Source organism: Alligator mississippiensis, chromosome 3, assembly GCF_030867095.1.
Source record: "Alligator mississippiensis isolate rAllMis1 chromosome 3, rAllMis1, whole genome shotgun sequence".
NCBI lineage: Eukaryota > Metazoa > Chordata > Crocodylia > Alligatoridae > Alligator > Alligator mississippiensis.
In genome coordinates this window covers 260510438-260533017 of record NC_081826.1, presented here as the reverse complement: position 1 = coordinate 260533017, position 22580 = coordinate 260510438, and the positions used below count along the sequence as shown (strand labels likewise).

Genomic DNA, 22580 nt, shown 5'->3' with positions numbered 1-22580 from the left:
AAGGCATCTATTTGCCTACTTAACTTTTGGAAACTGCATTTAAAAGTTTGGGCTGAAATCTGTAGTTTTAGCTCATAATGTTCAGCCTTCTTCTGACTTCCCTGCTCTGAGGGGGCAAGCCCAGCTGTGCTGGCCTCAGCCCCCCGCTCTATCCCCTGTGTTCCCACCATTATGGCAGCAGGCTGCCTTCTGTCAGAGCACATCTTTGTGCTCTGATTGGTTTAGCCAATCAAAGCACAAATAAAGCATTAGGAACAGACTTAGGTTTTTATAATATTAGAACTTCTTCTTTCTAATCTTTTCCTGTGTCATCCTTGTTTGAGCTTAATTTCTGTCCTAGGCTAAAAATCAAAATCAGAGTGTTCAGCTTCATACTCAAGGACTCAACGTTAAAGCCAAAGGGTAAAATACCTGCAACTAGAAAGGAAGGTAGAGTTTTCAACTGATAATTCTTACAAGGACCAGTATGCTTCACAAAGTATGTTGCTACCAGAAAAAACATTGGGATGCTGACATCTTATTGCAGATAGCTGTTTTCTACCAAAAATTGGTATGGCTGCTTATTTTTATTTAGCAAGGTAAATGAAGATTGCCAGTTACAGTGCTGCCTTTCTCCTCCCCTTATCACGTGTTTTTCTTTGGGACTGCTCACCCTACCTTGCTGCCTACTATTCAGCTTTACTTTTTCTGACTCACTTCTTTCTCATATTCTTAAAGCATATTCCAAAACTAATAATGCTGCTTTATGTACTTGTGTGATCCTCTGCACCACCACCTTAGCGGGCTAAACAGCAAAATTGGGTATTATATCTCCATATTTTGTTGTCTTAATGCATGTTTGCACTCACTGGAAAATATAAGAGATAATGGAATAGGATAGTGAAGAATAAGCCAGTAAGGTATGGAATTAGATTGCTCATACTGCCAGACCTTCTGCCCCTTCATAGGAGAGAACTACAGCAACTTTCTCAAGAAAGGCCTTTCTAACACTGCAAAGACTTTAAAACTTCTTTCAGTACTGATGATTCTTAGTGAATACATTGACCTACCACTAAAGAGAGAGTGATGATTCACTCAACATTATTTTTACAAAGAATAACAACTACAGGCTCTCTCACTTGGGTGTATAATATTGCTGTTACAATTTGTTTTATTACACAAACTTATCTGTTGTGCATTCATTACATAATGTGACAACACATGTTTTGTGACATAACCAGATTGCTCATGTTAATCAATAAATAGACTTAGCTAATTATCACTTTAATTTGTTACACAATATTTATTCAAAACGATTGTATCAATATCCATTAGTCAGAAAGCAATTACAGTGAGTGCTTACTTGGCATAAAAGAGGCAGTCATGGCAGCTAAAAATGTCATAGGGCCAATGCCTTCCTCCCCCTAGAACACCAGGTAGTTTCCAAGTGTGTGACATTGGGAAAGTGAGTGTTGTCAGGTAGAAATTTCTGACGGGACTTTCCAGAGGCGGAGCAAGTGGCATAGAGAGTTATGGGAATAGGGAGAGAGCTGACAGGCGTCCATGTGGTAGGTGGAAGTTAGATGTCTAGAAGTTTTGGAGAGTGAACCGACTACTTCAGAAGTTTGACCTGGATGTCAATAGTAGGTTTGTTTGGCAGCAGATATTGGTGCCAGGAAAAAGAGGAAGGTCGGCTGAGGTATTTTTGTGAGCATTTTGGAAGGGTTGAGATGATTTTTTTTTCTGCTGCCTGCATTTTAAAGTATGAAATGCAGGAAACTGTATCCTGAGTCGCTCAATGCTGTTTACTGAAAACTTAGAATACTCAGTGTTCTAAGAATTAAAAATAAGTGCCACAAATACTGCATGTATATGGGTATAAATAGATCATATTCAAGTGCTAAAAAGCCTGAAATTATGCACCAACATGTTTAAATACTTCAGCTTCTTTTTGGCAGCTGGAGATCATTATCTTGTGCCAATACCATAGTCTCCGAGTTTCTGCTGTTAGCTGTGGAAAGAAACTGAAATTAGGAGTTCTTCAGTCTGGAAGCCCTATGCTGGAGCCTATGCATACGTTAGTAAAACATCATTAAAATGTTCTAAAAATTACAGAAGATATCAAAGATATCTTCTTTTGCATTCAGCAAAGAATAAATCTTCTGGACCTCATTAAAATGGATAAAAAGGGAATTAATCACTGGACTGGAACTTGGTAGTTGCCCCAGGACCAATTCTGAGCCTTTTTAGATTAAGACACCTCTTGTTAGACTCAAGCCACCTCTTGGAAAATACTTTTTTTTTTAGCTTTCATTCATTTTTTGACTATGGGAAACTAATGGAGCAGTTCTTCTGAGGCAAGGAACTCAGAAAGACCACAACAGGTCAGAATGATTTTAACACTGGATTCCAATTTGAAATCACTGGGATCCTATATACGTGCAGGGAGCCTGCTCCGACGTGCACTGGAAATCCAGCATGTTGGAGCAGTCTCAATTAAGTTTGCTGGAGTGCAGAAATTAACATGCTCCAGCAGGCTCTAGCATCATATATCAGCATCCCTGCACTAAAAAAATGGTGGTGAGGCGCTTGGAACTAAAGCTTGCTCAATTAGCTTTGATTCAAAGTGCTCCTTCGCCATTTTTCAGCACGGGGATGCTGATAAATGTGACAATCAGGCGTTTTTAATTTGTGCAACTTTCTAATTAAAGCGCACACACACCCCATGCCCCCAGAGCACATGTAAAAATGCCCTCTGGGTTTATCAAAGTTTGGTCTTTATCTTTGCACACCTAAAATTGCTGATAGTGTGCGGCACACCACATCACCCTTAAGAGGATTTCACAGCACCCTGATTGAGAATCACTGCCACATTACCTGGTTCCATTCAATATGAGTGTAGCAAGAGCAGTTCAAGCCATACACATGGACACGCAAACACTGGATGCCACAAAGGAACTAATTTTACCAAAACTGAGGAAAATAATGAGCAAAATTAATTGTGAGGAATACTTTACATTGTAAAATGGGTTTGAAAAGGGGTAACTCTGGAAATAATTTATTAAATGACCAAAATGCTATGATTCCATAACTGAGAAGACAATTGCAGCTAAAAAAGCTATATAATGTGCATAAACTATATAATGTAGAGAAAAGGGAAATAGGTAGCAATCAATAAAAATTAGGATCCAAAAAGAAGAAAATAATGAAAGCCAAGAACATCAGGGGGAAAAATCCATGGTTGAAAGTATAAATAGTAAGTATTTTAAGTATATTTGGAATAAAAGACATTTTGTGATGAGATAGGCCAAGGGTAGCCATAATCATAAATGACGCCAGAAGCCTCTGTTTGTGGCAGATCAGAAAAGGGACAGGGAGCAGAAGGCAGAGCAACAGATTGGGCAGGGGAAGGGAATTAGAGTGGCACTAAAGGAGGGCTTGGGGCTTCATTTGTGGCATGGCTACCACCAGGTGGTAACCCCCCTGGTGATGGTAAAATTGTTAATGATGCAGAAGAGAGAGAAGTTCAACAATTATTTTTGCTCAAAGTGATATAATAGCAGATAGGAGGATTACCATTATGAAATGAGGATGAGATTAAACAATAATGGAATAAACATGTTTAACCCAGCAGGCCTAGTAAATAACTTGGCCCCCCAGAATCCTAAGAGATGGAAATCATGAAATCTCTGTCCTGTTGGGATCATTTTTCTCTTTTGATGTTGGCATACTATGGACTGACATTCCCTGAGACTGGCAGAGTGCTAATGCTGTTTCTATATTCATAAAGGACAAATAGAACGATATAAATTCTGGTCAAAATAATGGGAAAGACAGTAGGCAGTTAAACTGATAAATAATTGAAGGATAGGAATATTATTAATGCCAATCAAGATACTGTGAGAGGAAATAAGACTTGTCAAACAAATTTGATTTAATTTTTTCAGGAAATTACATATTTGGTTGATAAAGGTAACTATGCATGTATGCTTCAACTTTTGTAAGTCACTTGGCTTACTACTACATAGCACTCTGATTTAAATCCCAATGATTTAGATGTTTGTTATATATGTAGAATGTGTCATTTAATTTCCTTAGTTTTTAATTAAAACAAAGGAAAAAATCCTGTCATGTGGCCTTTTTATGGGAAAGTATGATTTGTCTTTATCTGAATGATGCATAATCTAATAATCTTGATTAGTCAAACACTTTGTTATATGCCTGTTAATACAGAAGATAATGTTTTTTCTAAAGTAGCTTGACTAGGAAAGCCTCTAACCTAAATCTCTCTCAATCCTCTATTTATAGTGATGCAGCCTGCATGAATTTACAGGTTGAGCATTTGACTATTGTAATATTTAGTCAGGCAATTGCTGTTGTTAACATAATTTCTATTTTCTGCTTTCTGAAGTCTCAAATGTTCCTCCTTGTCACTTTGAAATGAAATGGTAGCTATTCCTGACTGTCATGCTGCTACTTACCAGTGTTGATGAAGGGGACAAGTCATGAGTCTTGTAATCCCTTTGGCTTACATGTCCCTTGATTATTACTTTACTAAAATAATAAACACTAAAGGCTCTTTCCCCTATGGTACTACATGGAATGAAAGGGGTAAAGGAGCAAAAATCCTGTTCAGGAGCCATAGCTCAGGGATATCTGTCCTCCATGGTGGAAATCTCAGGCAGTTCCCTGGGAAAATTCCTGTGGAAGTGCAGGCTGATTTTAATAGCTGTTACCTCAAGAATACCCTTTATATCAGCGGTCACCAACCAGTGGATCTCGATCCACTGGTAGATCTTGGAGTCGATTTGAGGCTGGGGTGGGGGGCTGAGTGCCCACGTGCATGCACGCACATGCCCCAGCCCAACCTGTAGGGGAGAGAATGGGTGGGGGCTAGATTGAGGCCCCCATGGTGAGGGACAGTGCTGCAGAGGCAGGAGCAGGGGTAAATTAAGTGGGGCCCCAGCCGGGTGGGACTTATTTGCTGGGGAGGTGCACCCCCAAATAATTTTTTCTCCCTGTGTTTCTGGGGGGAGGGAGCGGGAGGTGGTGGCAGTGCACAGTAGATCTTGAGGTTGCTTTTAAATGCCAAAGGTGATTTCCTACTTGAAAAGGTTGGAGACCACTCCTTTATATCTTTAAGCACTGAATCATAGTTTCTTTGCTACTGTTAAGTAAGTGTGGGTATATATACTGGCTTCAGTTGAGTGATCAGATTGCAGAGCTAGCAATAGCCTGAGAATTAATTGATGATGATTAAATAAGATCATTTTAAAAGGTTATTTGAGATCTCTGCAGGGACTGGTATTCCCAGAACACAAACCTTTGATCACTGTGGGCCCAGTTCAGTCACTGTAGCACGTTATGTTTTCAAACAAAAACAAAGTAGCAGTTCCATTGCAAAAGAAACAGGGAAGACAAATCCACCATGTGTCAATTAGCTTAGGTTATAGAGATGTGTTTACCAGGAAATCAAGAAAAATTGTTACATATTTAAAACTGGTATTGAAACTTTTTTTTTCTCAGCTGTTAACAAGGAACAAAGACACAGTATTGTAAATCAGAATACACTGTAGAAATGAAGCCTTTGGAGATTAATTCCTTGTAGTAATGAAGGATATTTCAGAAGCTGATTATTTTTATAATATTCCTGTATGATTTAGTTATAGTTGGTTATGTACTTAGTTTAATAACAGGAAAGGTTGAGGGGCTGCATCAAATGTAAATAATTTGATTCATGCAGGGCGTGTCTACACATTAAATTAATTCACAGAAATAAACTCCAGCACACATTGTGCTGGAATTCATTGCTCCTGGGCGCACAGTGGAATGTGCATCCAGAACCGCAGCATGTTGAATTGGATCAGAGCAGCCCCAGCTGAGCAGAGGGGGTGGGGCAGGGGCGGGAGTCAGCCAGCCGGTCCAGGGCTTCTCCAACCCGGCTCCATGTGCTGCAGAGGGGCTGGCTGGAGCATGAGGGTTCTCCATTGCAGGGCTAGCCAGTAGCCAGCCCCCATACTGAAGCACCCTTGTGCCCCAGCCAGCCAGGTCAGTGTCTATACATGTATTACTGCACATGAAAAAACTCTGCAGTGAGATAGTACTTCTGTTTACAGGTACTGACTTGCTGCAGAGTTTGTTTTCTGCAGCCTAATAGGGCCACACATGTAGATGCCAAGACATTTACTGTGGAGGTAATTAGGCAACTGCAGTACACATCTTGTGTAGATGTGCTACAATGTTGCTGTCAGTCTTGAGCCCAGGTCTATTTTATAATTAATTTTGTGAATGAGTGTAGCTTGTGCCTGAAGAAGCAAAGAAGTTGCTCCATGTGGTATTGTAATGTAGCCTCTGGTGTGGAAACAACACTTTATTTTCAGGAACTTAAGTAAAGCAGTAATAATCTTGCTGCTGCCCTTGAAGGGCCTAGGGGAGGGATCAGCAGTGTTTCTGGGCAGAATGCCAAAAACACCCACAACCTCAACTTGTAAGAAGTTGGCATGCCAGGGGTGGGCAGCAGAGGAGTTGCAAGGGGCCTGATCCACATTGTGTCAGCACATCCCCTTCTCCTTCCCTGAGGCATGAGTACCAAGCAAAATGCCTTTGCATGCCATGCTCTAGTACTTGTGCAAGGGGTTGCCTACCCCTGGTTTAGGGCTTAGCCTTGTGTTACATAGGGCCTGCCACACCAGGAAGTTCCTGCTGCCTGCCCCAGACTATGTCCTCGGATGCCACATTTCTTGGATACACTGCCTTTTCAGGACTTCCTGTATGTCATGTAGTTAGTCATGACTCTGAAAAAATCTTTATTTTCTGCCTTCCAAAAAGAAAGTGCATGTCTTATTTGGGAACACATTTGGGAACAAGGAAACATGGTAGATACTTCACATGGGATTTAGATAGAATTTAGGTTCCTAAGTTCAAAATTGTGAATCTGAAAATTCCTGCTCATCTGCTATTTAAACCTGAAAGCATCTCCTTTTTAATTTTAATGTTCCCTGGGTGCGTAGAGTTGTACTTCTGCACATACTCAGAACTGCCTCACTTGGTCACAGGGCTGCGAAGGACTCAGCATCTATTTCCTATAAGGAATAAGGATTTTAAAACAAAGCAGCCCCCTGAGGAGCCATTCTCTGAGACTGCCTAAAACACTCTGGCAGGATTGGGATCTTCACAACCATAGTTTCAGCTAACACTTTCTTTTAAAGCTGCCAGTGGTGATCCCCACTATTCATATAAGAGCCTTTTAGTTGTTAAATCATTACCCTGAAAGTGGGTTTAGGTTCAGTCCCTTTCATAGCCCACAGGGCTTCAAGACCATATCTTTCACCTCCTAGGAGCATGCCTGAGCCACCAGGCTAAGAGTTCATCTAGGTGGGAGGGACTTCCCATGCCTCCAGCTGAAACTCATGGAACATGTGGGTTTGGACTCCCTCTGAACCTGAGTGTCCCAGTTTCCAAGCAAGTGTCCTAATTACTAGACTACTGTACAAAAGGTGAGCAGTGGCATAACCACTACTAGTTCTTCCTATCATGTTTTAAAAAGAAGTGGTTGCAACTGCATTTTGTGAAAAACCCAGTCTGGTCTGTATGTGTTGGGTGTGATCTAAGAGTGTGTCTCCCAGATCATATACTTCAGGAGACTTGGGCAGGGGAAAGCCTAGTTTTTGAATCCCAGCCAGGCTTAGGTATGAGCTTGGTGCCTTAGTTGTAAAAGGGCTGAACAACTCAGTAGTTTGGGACACATGCTTCACTGCAATTCTAACCATCTGGAAAAATGTAAGGACAGCAAGTAAAGCACCTATGGAGTATAAGCAGAAGTAGCAACAGTTGAGTAGGGATTTTCAAGGTCGCAAATTTGGGTTTAATTGCCTAAATCCTACCTTTTTTGTATTTGGCCATGTGCATCTCATTCAAGGTACAGTATTCCACACCACAGGTGAAGGCCTTGTGCGGTACCTAATTTTAGGTACTTAAACCCTTTATCAAATTTAACTGTCTCTGTTCTGATCCAGAATTAATAATTTGGATAAGTTAGGTAACTGTTGTCAGGAAAATGTTGCTTGGTTAGTGATATGCATCAAACTGACTATATTTGTAAAATATTGTCTGTGTCAGAAAAACCTGCCTAAATCAACAAGACTACAAACTAAATAAAGACTTAAAGTTATTTTCCTATGTAGATTTAATAGGATAGAATTTGGCTTGGAAGAAAACATGAGAGTATGTTTTTGACCTTGACTTCTAATTAAATTAAATTGTGGCATGTGGCCTTATCAATAATTGGATAATTGCATGAGTTCAGGCTAGGAATCCTTAAATGGTTCCTCCTATGTTTGAAAGCTTGCTCTCTGTACACTTCCTTCAGTTAGCTTCCATGATATTATTAGCAACAGTACACCTTTGAACAATATATTTCCTTTATTATGTCATTAGTTTTATCATGTGAATGACTTCAATATATCTAAATATATCACATTCAGAATAGAGAGAAGTTTAAATTAACATTTCCAAATTCCTATTTAATTTAGATTGCAAGAGATGTGATCAAGGCATGTGGACCCTGCCTCTTAAAGCTTTATTTTAGGTTTGTGAATATGATGCTTATTCTGCTGGCAGTGAGAAAAGAAGGGATTTCTCTTCTGTGTAAGTAAGTTTTATTTTTCTAAAGCACAAAGTACAATCCCTGTGTGTGCAGCTGGGTTTATCAGTAACATGTTATGAATGTAATTTTAAAAGTATGGCGCCTACTGGTAGGTATTTAAATAAAACCGGCCTTGATTTGTTTTGAAGATGCTGAACCACTGCAGCTCTCATTGTACTCAGTAAGACCCATAATTATGAGAGTTAAAAATCATACAATAGAAATTTGCTTAATCAGATACCTTTAAAAAATTGTGTGTATTTACATGCAACTGTTCATTGATCTTGGAACACCTTACAAAGGTGGACAGCATATCCTCTATTTTACAGATAAGAAAAAATGAGATCTAGAGAGGTAGAGTAATTTCTCTAATGACACAGTGAGTCATTCTGAGAACAAGAAATACAACCAAGTTTGCCTCACTACTTGGATAATAACCACTAAGAAATGCTGCTTCCTATATTTTTGTGGGTAAACTAGACTTCAGTGCTACATGTGGTTTAATCTTGTAAGTTGGAAGATAATATCAAGCATAGCATAAAGCTGTAATATTTAAAAAGGAAAAGATAACCTATCTGATACTGAACTTCCCATTCCATGTGAGAGGATCATGTAACCACAATCCTCACTCATGTATATTAATAACATTTCTAATATTCCAAAAAATAAAATCAAGGGGTCATTATTTCCCAACAGTTAAAAACTAGAGGCAACATATGAGCACTGTGTATGAAAAAATGGAGTATCTCAAATATCATTGTGTTGACTTTCTGGTGGTGACCATTTTATTATCTATCCACTGGGCCAAAATGAAGTGGCTGTGAAAAGCATGACAAATCTAGAGCATTTCAGCAGTTCCACTGCCTGTTTTAGCAAAACACGTAAGTGCGTTCAAGTCCTTTGCTGAGTAGGCTATTTTGTAGCTGTGTTGGTCTGAGAGAGAGAGATACACAAAGCTCAGAGGCAATATCTTTTATTAGACAAACTAAATAGTAATAACACAATCCTTTCTTTGCAAACTTTCTGGCACATACACCCTTCTTCAGGTTGAGGAGGATTCAAAGATTGTAGAAGTCCTCCTAAGTAGAAAATAAACTCCATTTTGCACAGGGCAGGTAGTGCCTGGAAGTGTATTCCCCTAGGTATCTGAGAGTACTTTTGTGAGAGTACTGCTCTGTGATGGGCAGATTAGGCTGTCTTCTTCCCTGGAGGTGTCCGATGTCAGAGGCAGCCAGGGAGGTGAAAAAAAAATCCTTTTTACTTGTTTAGCAATGAAGTTTACTTTTCCAAACGGCTAAAATATGGTATCTCCCATATTTCAGGGATCTATTTGGTAGCCATGTTGGTTTGAGAAAAAGAGATACACAAAGCTCTTGGGTCAGAGCAAGTTTCAGTAATGGAGTTACTGGTACTGAATATTATTGTAATTATTTTGTATTTGTTATGAAACTTTCTTATTTTATATGAAATAACTGCCATGGTATCTCTCTACCTAAACAACTTGGTGTAATCAACACCCACTCAGTGTGCCTTTCTGGTCACCTCTAGTTTGTGTTTGGGCCATAGAGAGAGTTATAATGAGCCTGATAGAGCAGAATCCTTTAGTTTGGGTGCTATCAGTTGTCATGAGATCCACAGATTTCAGGTTCAATTGCCACTGCTGATGACCTATGCAGGAGGTCATATTTCATCAGCAATCATGGAAAGAGATGGTCTTTATTATAGAGGGGAAAGCAAATCTATTCTTAATATATTTAACAAGGTTAAATTATTACATTATGCCATAGATCTAAACACATGGCTGGAAGTGCTCTGTGTGTTTAATTATATGTATGTAGTGTATGCTTAATGTGTAGGAAAGACTTCTGTAGTAGTAACAACAAAAGGGATACTTTCTTAATGGTAATTTCAATATAGTTTTTACAAACAGCTAAAAATTCATCCCATATCCTAGATTTTGTCTTTCAAACATAAACTAACAAAACTGTTCACAGACAATTTCTTATGGCTGGCAATATAGAATTTGGAAGCATGAAGTGTCTGAGCATCATAGCTGTTTCAGTTTTTCATGGCATTCTGATTTAGATGCTTTAAATGTAGACAATTTACACTACAGAATGTGGGTGTCCTGTTTCAATACACTTAAAGAATGTGTTGTAAAACCATGTTGACACCTGTTCTCATATTTTAATATCTGAACTTCAGGATTAGAAACCTCATACCTGTGCTGAACATTTGGAAACTGATGGCCTAATTCAGCTTCTATAGAAATTGATGGCAACATTTTCATGGATTTAAATGATATTTTTTTTATGTGCTTTTCAGATGAAGTAGTAAGGGAGAGTCTATTAGGAAATCCAAATAACAGGTACAGTTTCACCTTGGTTTTTATGTAGATACATTTTCACATAGCTTGTAAAACGGTGACTTTTGCTTCTGTTCTGTCTCTGCTACTGGTCAGAGATGCCTCTTTTCATGTTTCCACTTTTAATAATTGCTTTGGTCCAAAAGTCACATCATAGTTCATTATAAGTCTTAATTTTTGCCTTCCTGTTGACACCTGTAATTACTACCCAACAGTGCCATCTTACTTTTCATTTCAACACTTCTTCAAATTGCACCATGCGATTGAAATTATTTGCTGTTTACCTTCATATCTTTGCTAATAAATAAGTGACACATTTTAGCGTGAGACATCTATATTTGCATCTAGCCAAAAAACACTTTAGAATTATTCACTAATATTTTCCTTAAGCTTTGCAAAACTGGGAAAGTCACTTAGCTGTTCTATAGGATGGATCAATTACATTGCACGTGCGTGACTAGCAGCACATGCTACCCCATGGATATGTCCCAGTACTGACCTTGTAAAGTTGCTTCTAGAGGATAAAAGGATACTTTTTGGCTTTTCTATTCAGTCCCTGCATATGAACTTTATTTATAATTTTTTAGCCAAGAATTAATACTTACATTACTTCTTTTTTTTTTTGGGGGGGGGGGGTTGTATTTGTACAGGACCTAGTGCAAGTGAATCCCCCTAATTATGATCTGTATCTTCTAAGTACTTGTTCAATACAAGTACATAATGATGATAATGAAACTGGAATAATGTGCTTTGAAGCCAAGTTATCAATGTCTCCTGCAGAAAGTTTATAATGAAGATACTGTAAAAACATCCCCACAGAAGTTTTATGTTATATTAGCAGGTATTTCATATATGTAGTGATCATCTAAGTTAATATATTTTGTTAACAGTAATTGGCTACACCCACTGCTGATGTAAATCAGCATAACTTCATTGCTCTTTAGGGGATCTTTGCCAGTGTACTTCAGCCAAGGATCTGATCCATACAAAACAATACCTTATGCATTTTAGTAACTACTTTACCTTAATTCTGACTAGACCCATCAAAAAGAAGAGAATGGCATAACCTTAGCAGCCATTTGTTATTGCTATTTTAACTTTTTTCCTATCAAGATGTTAGCTAAAAATCTCATAAACATGTTCTTACAAGTCCTAGAATTGGCTAAAAATGTAGATTATATTTTCACGAAAAATATCCAAAACATTTGCAATTCTATTGGTGGTAAAAATTGAACATTCAAATAAAGACACCGGTAAATCAAAATTGTGAATTTAAAAAAATGTTGACTGCTTTGCACTCTGATCAACTCTTCCAACACAGAAATTTACAAATTATACACTACATGTAGTCAAATTATAGGTGAGACTGGTAAGCACTGCCTCTGAACTACGTATTACCCAAGTTGTTCACCACACAAGACCCTGTTTTCAATTGCCTATAAGGTTACCAAAATGTAGGTGTTTATGATAAAATTTCCATGCTACCTCATGTTGAATTCAGCCAGAACAGTTAAGCAATCTCTGTGAATGACACCAGGAAAAAAAATGCATTGTTTTAATTAAAACAAAAATTTGATCATCGTTGGAACCTCTAACATCCACATGCTTTGGAGCAGGGATTTGATGCGATTTGTCTCCATCCTTATGAAAATCCATCCACATTTGGACAACATATGAACCTTTATGCAGTGGTCAGTTTGACAGTTTGCACGTAGTGAAGACTTTCTAGCATTTAGCACTCAATCTCTGAAGTATCTGTTCTCCTTGAGCCAGCTCAAGCTTGTTTTGTTCCTACTGTTGCTGACCAGATTGCTCACAGACCATTGTTGCCAAGTGACAGAGCATCCTCCCTCAGTCCAGAGCTACAAGGATAAAGCCAAAGCAGATTTTCCTTGTAGTGGGTGCTCCAATTTGATCTGGGCCAGAGTAAGGCTAGCAGTGGGAATGCGAGCAACCTCAGTGCATTTACTGTGGTACAATAATTCACTTCATAATGACAGAAAGCCCCCATCTCAATCAGTACTCAGGGATGGGAGGACTTGCTATGAGAATGAATTGAGGTTATGTTGTGAAGGAAGCAGTCTGTCTATCCTTGCCTCAGTTGCTGGAAGTTATTGTACATAGTGAATTAGTGGAGGGACTGCAGGAAGGGAAAGTGTGATCTTATGGGTAAGGCACTCAAATCCAATTTATCAGAATAATATTCTATCCCTGACTCTGTCACATATGACATTGGGTCACTTGAAATACAAATTTACACAAGTGATCATCAGTTGTGTCCTTCATTGTCCAGGTGCCTGTCTTGAGACTGGTCTGTAGAAATTCTGATCCCTCATAACAACAACTGAAGTCAACGGGAGCTGTGCTTTGAATGTGTGCGTTCTGCACTTCGAGTGTCTGGTTAGAAATGTTGAACACTCAGAATGGCAACTGAACTCCATGACAACTGTGCTTCAAACATACAAAGTACCAAATAATGCTCAGAAATCTAAGAAGTCAGATGATATGTACTGAGTCAGATAATTGAGCATCCATAATTCACAGGTATTTTTACTTTAATTTGTCTGAGTTCCCCATCTTCCAAGGGTCTTCAGAAAATAAATCCTTTAATTTTTCAATAATGCAAAAGAATTGTCCAGATTACCTTAACTTTGATCCACAGGCTGTTACATGGGGCTCTAGTATTGGGGATTAAGTTTGCTAGATGAAATGTATTGGACAATTAGAATATAATAATGAAAATAGCATTACTTGAAAATTACTAGTAGAAGGCAGGCTAGATTTGCCCCTTATACACTAGTCAAAGTGTGTGTGTGTGTGTGTGTGTGTGTGTGTGTGTGTGTGTGCGCGCGTGCGCATGTAATTCACAAGTTTTCATGAGCTGAAGCTCACTTCAGATGCTGTGTTAGGACATGCAGAAAACAGAGCATAAGAAGGAGAGAGAGAAATTAAAATATAGAAGACAAAGGAAATAGGAGAGAGAGAGAGAGGGAGGAGAGGGACAGTGCAGGAATAGACAAGCCAAAAATACAAAATTCTATACATTATGGTTAGTCTGTAAGGGGCAAATCTACCTGCCTTCTACTTGACTTCATACTAACACAGCTAACTACATCGCTCTAAAAATGATTGAGCCTTCCAGCATAGTTGCTTGGGGAAGCTTTCTATATCTTTTCCTCCCTATCATCTTACTAGCAAATTGCCCATCAAGAACAATGGGGGGGTGGACTTCAGGTCCAGGTCTGCTCTACCCCCCACCCCACCGCTCCAGGTCTGGCCCCACTCTACACCCCCCACCTGCTCTGGGTCTGGCTTCACTCTACTCCCCTGGCCACTCCAGGTCTTGCCCCGCTCCACCCCTCCTCACTGCCACTCAGGGTCCAGCCCCACTCTATCTCCCCCCCTCCCCCCCGCATGCCGCTCTGCATCCACCTGGCCTGCTTCCGCCCCCTTCCCTCCCTGCCTCCCCATCCTTGCTGGCTATTCTGGAGGGCAGCAGTGGGGCGCCGCCACCATGATTCCCCCCCCATCCTCAGGCAGGGAGGTGCGGGGAAACCCCACTGCTCAGGCAGCCCCTGGGGCATGTTCACTGCCGCCACAAACTTCCCTGGCTGTGGCTTAAACTTGTGCCCACGCAGCCCGGCCCGCACTGCCTTCCCTGTTGGTGGCACATACGCAGTTGCCCTAAAGTGTTGTGACAGGCAGACAGACAGACAGACTAAGCCTTTTACGATATTAAAATGATTCACTGATTTAATGACAACTTATTCCCCCACTTCATTTTTTTCCCAAATTTTATTGAGCCGTCATTGGAGCTTCTCTAAATTTGAGTACCCTTTCTCTTGACTGAATAAGTTAATGGTGAAGTTAGAAAAGAGATTCATAGAAAAGGAGATGAGCTTCTTATTATTAGAAAGATTAAAGCAGATTGCAGAGATTGCGTGTTTCACAGTTTTAACAACACTTTCCTTTGTGTTACATTCACATTGATCAGGTTTACTATTGCCTCTTTAGACACTAATTGCTGTATTGATGAGTCTGAATTGGCTGGTCACACTGGTTAACTAGAAAAAAAAAAATCTTCCTAAGAGGTAAAATGCTAATTGTACTCATAATTACTTTAAAGCTCTTATCCTGCTTTTGCCAGTGTCCATTTCCATGGAAACAGGAACAGGTACAGCAGCATTCAGCAGAGCTGTTAAGAAATCTTGGCTATTGCAGCTGGGACTGAAAGTGGAATGGCTGTTATTCAAACTGAACTTACAGATTTGGTAAGGCTCCTGAAGTTCTAGTGTTTTAACTCAGAAATGTATTAAGAAAATCCCTATTAGAGGCAAGGTTCAACCTTCACAGATTGTATTGTCCAAATTACAGTCTTGATTTTTGCCCTCAGGTGTGTTGGAAGGGCATTTGACAGTTACGCTTCAGCCAGAGGCCTCAGGAAATTCTGGCCAACTCAGCAGTAATTGTTCCCAGAGGCAGCTGGGCTGAACACCGCAGCATAGCAGCTTCCAGACCCCTTAGCCTTGTCTACTAGGTGAAGTCTTGAAAAATTTCCCACCATTGCTACCATCTTATTTGAATTATAAACAGACCGATTGTTAGTCTGTTGCTGTTAGTTTAACATAACCAAGATGATATGTTCATTTCTGTCAATCAGTGACACAAACAATGTAAGATGACATCAACTGCAGCGATTTCCTAAATATTAAATAGCTCTTACTATTGTGGCCTTTTTTTTCTTTCAATCACTGTAAAGGTAGCATATATTGTTTGCCCTTTCTTTATGAAATGGGAATTGTTTTGGATTGCTATACTTTGCTATTCTGTAGATTATGTCACTGGTCTTTATAAAGTTCAGATGTTTTGTTAAGTAAATTTTGGAAATTAATTGTAATTGAAGTGAAGCAGTGGATAAGAGACAAAAGTGAAGAACTGTAACGTACCTTAAATTCAATCATAGTGTCAAAAAGTCTTCTTACCAATGATGACAGACTATTTTTCCTGACCATTTAGAAATAATATGGACATTTCAAGCTGTTAGCATTGGTAAACTATAAACAAGCATGCTAAATTGTTTTAACCATTTTTTATGTTTCACCTGCAAGTTACAGTTATGTTCAGACAAATGGCTTTTCCATTTCACTTTGCAACAGAAGTGTAACCACCAGGGTCTGCATCCTGGGTGACAGCAGCAAGAGGGGCAGCAGCTGGATTGGCAACAGCTGTGCCTACTGTTCTTGCCCTGGTTGCTTACCCCTCATTATGCTACAGCTCTCCAAGTTGCTTGGGGCTGGCCTCTGTCTTTGTACCCTGTGATTCTACCATATAATGTAAAACTCTACATTTCATTTACTTGAAAATTAATGAATACAAAATAATGTTAAAATAGCACAAGCAATTACTAAATTGATGATGCTGAACTGATGTGGGCCACTCTTGAAAATCAGACCACTTGACTAAGCATATAAGAGACTACTTTAGGTGTCCATTTTTAGTACTTCATACCTAATACTGTTATGGGGTAACAGTAATCTGCTAATCCTAGACCTTTTTTTTTTTTTTTTTTTCAAAACCCCAAAAAACTTTAAAAGTTCTCTCTGCAATTGAGAATCTAGCATATTGTGTTGCTATGTTAATTGTGCTTCCAACTGGTAAAGGGCAATCATGCAATTTATTTAATAGAAAAACTTCTGAGAAAAAGTTTTGTACTTGGATTCAAACACTAATTGGATATAATGTGCTTTAGAACATCCACATACAACTCCAAAGGGAACCGCAGAGTGAAATTCACTTATCCTGATTGGATTAAACAGCAACTATGCTGTACTAGGAACAAGAAATCAAGCTGTTTGTGCAACAACATACTCTGCCAACCTTCCAATGTACAATGCCAGTAAGCAAACAACTCCTGTCTTGGAATATAGAATCTAATAAAACAAATGCATGGACTGCTAGATCAGGTGGAAATGAATAGTTGATAAAAATTATTTCTGCTGCTTAATTATTTATGTACAAACTGCAAACAGAATAACTTATTTTGGTTTGTTTTCTTTTTTTGTATTTTTGTAATTCATTCCAACGTTGTGTGTTTGAACATTCTACTCTGATATTATGAGACAGCGCTTCTGCTTTGGAGATACTGCAAAGAGAACGAGGAAGAGAAAGGAAAAAGTTTAATGGTAAAAACAGGATAGAGTGGAGAACAGATGCTGTGAAAAACAGCTATGGAGGGGCTTTGCTGAGGAGTAGCAGGTCAACTTTTTTTTAAATGGGTAAGAAGCTTGATCTATACAAAGTGCATAGTTTCGAACTGAGTTCTCATTTCTACTAGTAATAGTGTTTCATGTTTGCAGAAATGTACCAGTAAATGCTGCTAAGGTTTCTTGTAAATGGGTGAGAGCCTTCCTCCCCCACCCTCATTACTTCCCATCCAGCTCATCTATACTGGAGTATGGTCCCTTTTCCATCTTGTCATAACTTAGCTCGAGCTCCTACTGAACTACGGAGTATCTCTTGGCCCAGACTTGCAGCTGATTACAAAAGTGCCATGGGTGAATTGGCAGAACAGCTTGTTATTTACATAGGAAGCCCTAAAACCTGACCCCAAGTCACTTGGAGGAAGGGGGGAAAAGCATAAGTTTGCTTTACACCTAAATCACTCCCTGTCAGCAAAGGAGAGCATTTAAGCTGTTCTGCAAACAAGGAATAAAGTCTGCTGTTCACAAGGGCTGCTACAGAACTAAAAGGTTTGAATGGTTAAGAGTAAAAAGTATGACTATACAGTTTTACTTGGGAAAAGGGAACAAAGCATGAAGAAAGCAATTCTTTTAGTGCTCAGAGGTCACAAACCTCTAGAAATGGAGCCTTGTATACTTCATTATGCTGAACTGCCTTTGTCTCACTTATCTTTTCTCATGTCTCCACTGGGTACCTGCTCTTTCAATCCCTCCCAATAAGAAGGAGAAGAACAGTAGTTTTGATGTCAAGCCATGCTGTATGACTTGTTTATAAAAAGGGGCAGCTATCACTCTTCCCCTGGAGGCCAGTCATACCATGTCAATTATATATTTAGCGCTCACTAGCTATGGCTCCATTTGGCTCAGTGCTGAAATAGATTTTAATTGTGTGGGTTGGCTCTCATGCTGGGTAACCAAGCTGTTTCTGTCAGTCATGCTTCCTATGTCATACCATCAAATATTGGCACGTGACCAGGAACACTTTATTGCTGATCTTGTTTTGGTGTGTGATGTTACATTACATGTTTTTTAAACTTTGATTTTTTTTTTTGTATTACAAAGGAACTTTGGAGTTAAAGTGCAATAAGTACTTTGCAGACATTTAATAAAAAGGTAGTTCCTGCTCCAAAGCTTGTGTGATCCAAACAAAGAGGAAACACAAAGGAATCATCATCTTTCTAATATTGGAGATCATGGGATTGGGGTACAGAGAGAGTTAGTGACTTGTTCAAAAATCACACATCAAGTGGCAGAGCTGGGGTTAGAGTCCAGATCTTATGATTCTTGTCTAAGCTGTTAACCACAAGATTTTTTTACCCTTTGAAAAGCTCAAATGAAAGAGCTCCTTTTTCTCCCTGCCATACCCCCAAAATTAAAACACATAAACCTGTCAAGGCAAATTGATAATGTGTTGTTTTTTTTACCACATCTGACATCATGGAGAAGTGCATCACTGCCAAAATGCAACTGTTTGTTTTAAAAAGGCCTCCATGGTTGTACAGATACAACCACATGTCATTTTGTTTCAAAGTTACACTACTGCCATGTCTTTCAATAGCTCCTGTGATACTACAAATACTTTTGTCATTAAGATAACTTGTTCCATGAAAGAGCAGATGTCCTGCTACTTAAAAGACACAGCACTGCTGCACTCTAAACTGTTCTGCTTAAATGGCATTAGAAGAACTAGTTTGTTCTAATCCGCAGTTCTGCTGACAGCCATCCTCAGTGCCTGAGACCCAGAACAGGTGGGTCTTCCATAAACAAGAGTTTTAATGGGAAATATTTCTTATAATAGGCCATATAAACACTATGCACCAGAATAGATCTCTGCACCATGGCACTTCAGCTGGTCTCAACATTTCTGTTATAAACCTTCTTTTCCTGATGTTTATAACCTGAAGAATTTCCATATTTCACACACAAACATTACTACTAAAGCTGAAATGGAGCCAAAGTAAGGAAGTCTAGGAAACGAAAGCATTCACGAATTCTGTGAATAATTAAACCTTAGGAAATGCAGTTCAAAATTGCCCTGAATCTTTGTCTCTCTTCCCACAGGAACATGACCCCAAACCTTTTCCTTGGTTCTGCCCTTTCTGATTCTTCCACTGCATGAGGAGGGATTCCACTGGTAATAATGATAACATTTTATTCTTCTCCATGATTGTGACTTTCCCCACAGACCGACATCTTCCTTCCTTGAAATCCTCTCAGACCCACCTGCTTTCTTCCACATTTCCAAAGATTTGTTTGTGGGGCCCAGCATCTCTCAGAGTCTCTCCTACACCCTGCCTCCCACTAAATTAAAATGTCTACTTTTGATGTAAACAATGCAATGTTGTTCACAGTAAAATCTATAACTTTAAATTCCAAAGTGACTACTGTCCAGTCCAAAAGTCACCTGGGCTGATGTTCCCTCTGGCAGGACCTAAGAGTGATAAGGAGAAGGAAAAGGAAGCCTTACAGTGGAGTTTAAGTCATGCGTTAGGAATATTGGAGTACAACAATAAAGGGCAGCAAGAATGGATTCATTCACCCGTCACTACTTTGTCAGACTGAAAACAAACATCTGGGCTACCAACTGAGTACAAAATACAAAATGCTAATCCCTCCAAGTCTAGCTCTGTAATGATTTCGCTTTTTACACCGACTTGCTTTTACACAAAAGTTCCAGTGGATAGTGATGACAGAAGAAAGCAGAGCCATTTTGTTTGTGGTCTGGTCTGTTCCAGGCTGAGATCCAGCATATGGCCTATTTAGTAGGGCTGTGTAAAGCTTCAGTCACCGATTCGATTCAGCGGAGATTCGGCCCAATATGGTGGCCGAATCTCTGAATCCGAATAGAATCAGAGGACTCTTTAATCTCTCTTAATTGAATTGGAACCCTCTGAATCAATTTGGAAAGATTTGGTGATTTGGACATAGACACAGCTTTAAATGTTTTTTCTACATACTTCTAGGTACCAGGTGGCTTGTGAATGCTGTGATGCTGGGGCACATGAAACAAGAAGCATGGAGGTCTCCCCAGCACGCTTGGCAGCAGACCCAGAAGTGGAACAGAAGCACTTCTGGTCCACTTCTGTGTCTGCTGGAGAGCGTGTGGGGGGTCCCTCACATCCCCCCAGCTCAGGGCCTGGGAGAACATCTGGGGTCCCCCTGCAACAGATTGCTGAGCCAGGGGGGTGCAGAGAGGGCCCCCTGCACACTCCCTGGTGGACCTGGAAGTGGACCAGAAGCAAACACTTCTGCGTTTGCCACCAAGCACACAGGGCCCTCCCCACTCCCCGCCCCCGTGTGCTTCTGTGGGACGCTCCATTCACCCAAGCATTACAGCATTTACGAGCCATGCTAGTATGTCACAGGCTGGGTCCTGCAGGAGGGCTGTGATCTCCTCAAGGCCCCCTTCTTGTGCCAAGTTGGCCCAAGGGCACCCTCAGTTTCTCACCTGCCACATCTTTGATATTGAAATATGTTAGGGAGGCTGCCTTTTCTGCCCTCTTGCTCACGTCTTGCTGTAGTCTTTGCCCTGTGGACTCCCGGACCCCTCGTGGGTCCCGCTCTACAAATGGGTGCTTCTGGGGCACCCTAGCTTTAGGGGCTATGTGTGGCTCCTACCACCCCAATACCACGCCCCAAGCCTCGCAGATGTAATGGATGTTGTTCTGTCCCTCTCTCTGGTGTTCACATCCTCTCTGTAACTCAGGCTCTCCGCAGCCCTGTCTCTCTCTCTCCCTGTGCCTTCCCTCTGGGCTCTTCAGTAATGCCACCCCCTTCTCTAGGGCTCCTCAGTATTACTTCCCCCTTCTCTGGGGTTCCTCAAGCACTACCCCCTTCTGGGGCCTTCTCTCTGTAGCGCGGCCCTCCTCCGGGGCCTTCTCTCTGTAGTGCGGCCCTCCTCCGGGGCCTTCTCTCTGTAGTGCGGCCCTCCTCCGGGGCTCTTCTACAGTGCCGCCCTCCTCTGGGGGCTCCTCAGTAATGCTGCCCCCTTCTCTGGGGCTCACCGCACTGCTGCCCCCTTCTCTGGGGCTCACCACGCCTGCACTGGGGCTTCTCAGCAATGCCCCCTTCTCTGGGGCTTCTCAACTGCCCCTCTCCAGGGCTGGGGTCTATGCACCCCGTATGCTGCGCTCTTGCTGGCGCTGGGATCCTCACACTCTGCTGCGAGTCCCCTATGAGGCCTCCTCCAACCCCTAATAGCCTCACTCAAACCACCGGTGTAACAAATAGCAAACACAAGCCTGTTGGCTACAACGTAAACAGAAGCTGCCTGGCCATAACAATGTTCAATCCTACCAGGGATCCTCTCTCCCCTCAGTCTCAGATGCAGTTCCTTCCTCAGGCCTCTCCTTTGTAACATGGCTGAGAGCTCTCTCCTCCTGGGTTGCTGATAGGGAAAACTCTCTCTAGCCTCAGCTCCTAGGGTTTATAAGGGCCAGGCCCTGCCCCTTACAGTCAGCCGACCGCTGGCAGGTGTGGGTTGCTTGCTGACTCCAGTTGCCCTGGCAACCAACAGCTGGGCTCCTTATTCACTGCCAGGGCTCTTTCCCTAGCAGTTTTCCCATCTTTAGGAGCAGGGCACCCCAGTGCTCTGTGACAGTACATTGAGGTATGTAGAAAAAACATTTAAAGCTGTATCTATGTCCAAATCGCTGATTCTCCGAATCAGCATCAAATCTTCAGATTCGGCCTAATTGAATCGGGGACAGTGATCCGAATCAACGAATCGAATAATTGTCCTCAATTTGGGCCACATCTGAATTGAATGGGGCCCACTTCGCACACCCCTTCTATTTAGTTATTAGACTATTTTAAAAATCTTGTATGATCCTTACTCATGAAGATGGGTATAGACGGATGACTAATTGCATTGGCCTCAATGTATTATTTTATACATTGATGGACCAGGCTTTAAAAGAAGTAGTTGGCAAATATCATTGTTATGCTGTGGGGCATTCTGCAACATTGGCATTGTCTGTTAACTGACTACCAGAATAAACAGCATTTACATGTTATATTGCAGATGGATTTTTCACTGAGGTCAAAGGACAAAAAAAAAAGTCAGTGATCTTAGGGGGTTGGTAAATAATGTCTACTGCTTTCCTTGCCCTATGACATAAGAAATTCCAAATGTTAAAGTGCAGTGACTCATTGACTCCCTGGAGAATCAGTGTCCTTCATTGGATTTAATACTGAATTCCAGGAACAAGATTGATGTACAAATTTTCTGTGCCTACCTGTGACAGGAGGCCATTTCAAGGACAGTCACAATAGCGGTCCACCCACCTGTCTAGGGCAATCTGCCCACCTGATTTTCCTGCCATGCCTCTGATGTAGTTGAATTGATGTTTCT

The 22580-nt window shown here is 40.7% G+C and overlaps 1 long non-coding RNA gene across 2 annotated transcripts; it reads left to right on the top strand.

Moving 5' to 3' along the window:
• The first annotated feature begins 8263 nt into the window (after positions 1 to 8263).
• On the top strand, positions 8264 to 19374 carry LOC109285243 (uncharacterized). Of its 2 annotated transcripts, none has more exons than XR_009461119.1 (6): positions 8264 to 8625; positions 10949 to 10991; positions 13282 to 13532; positions 15136 to 15259; positions 15382 to 17263; positions 19289 to 19374. It is a non-coding gene; the product is annotated as an uncharacterized LOC109285243 (long non-coding RNA). The 2 variants fall into 2 exon arrangements; XR_009461120.1 differs by having other exon boundaries at positions 8264 to 8629.
• The last annotated feature ends 3206 nt before the right edge of the window (positions 19375 to 22580 follow it).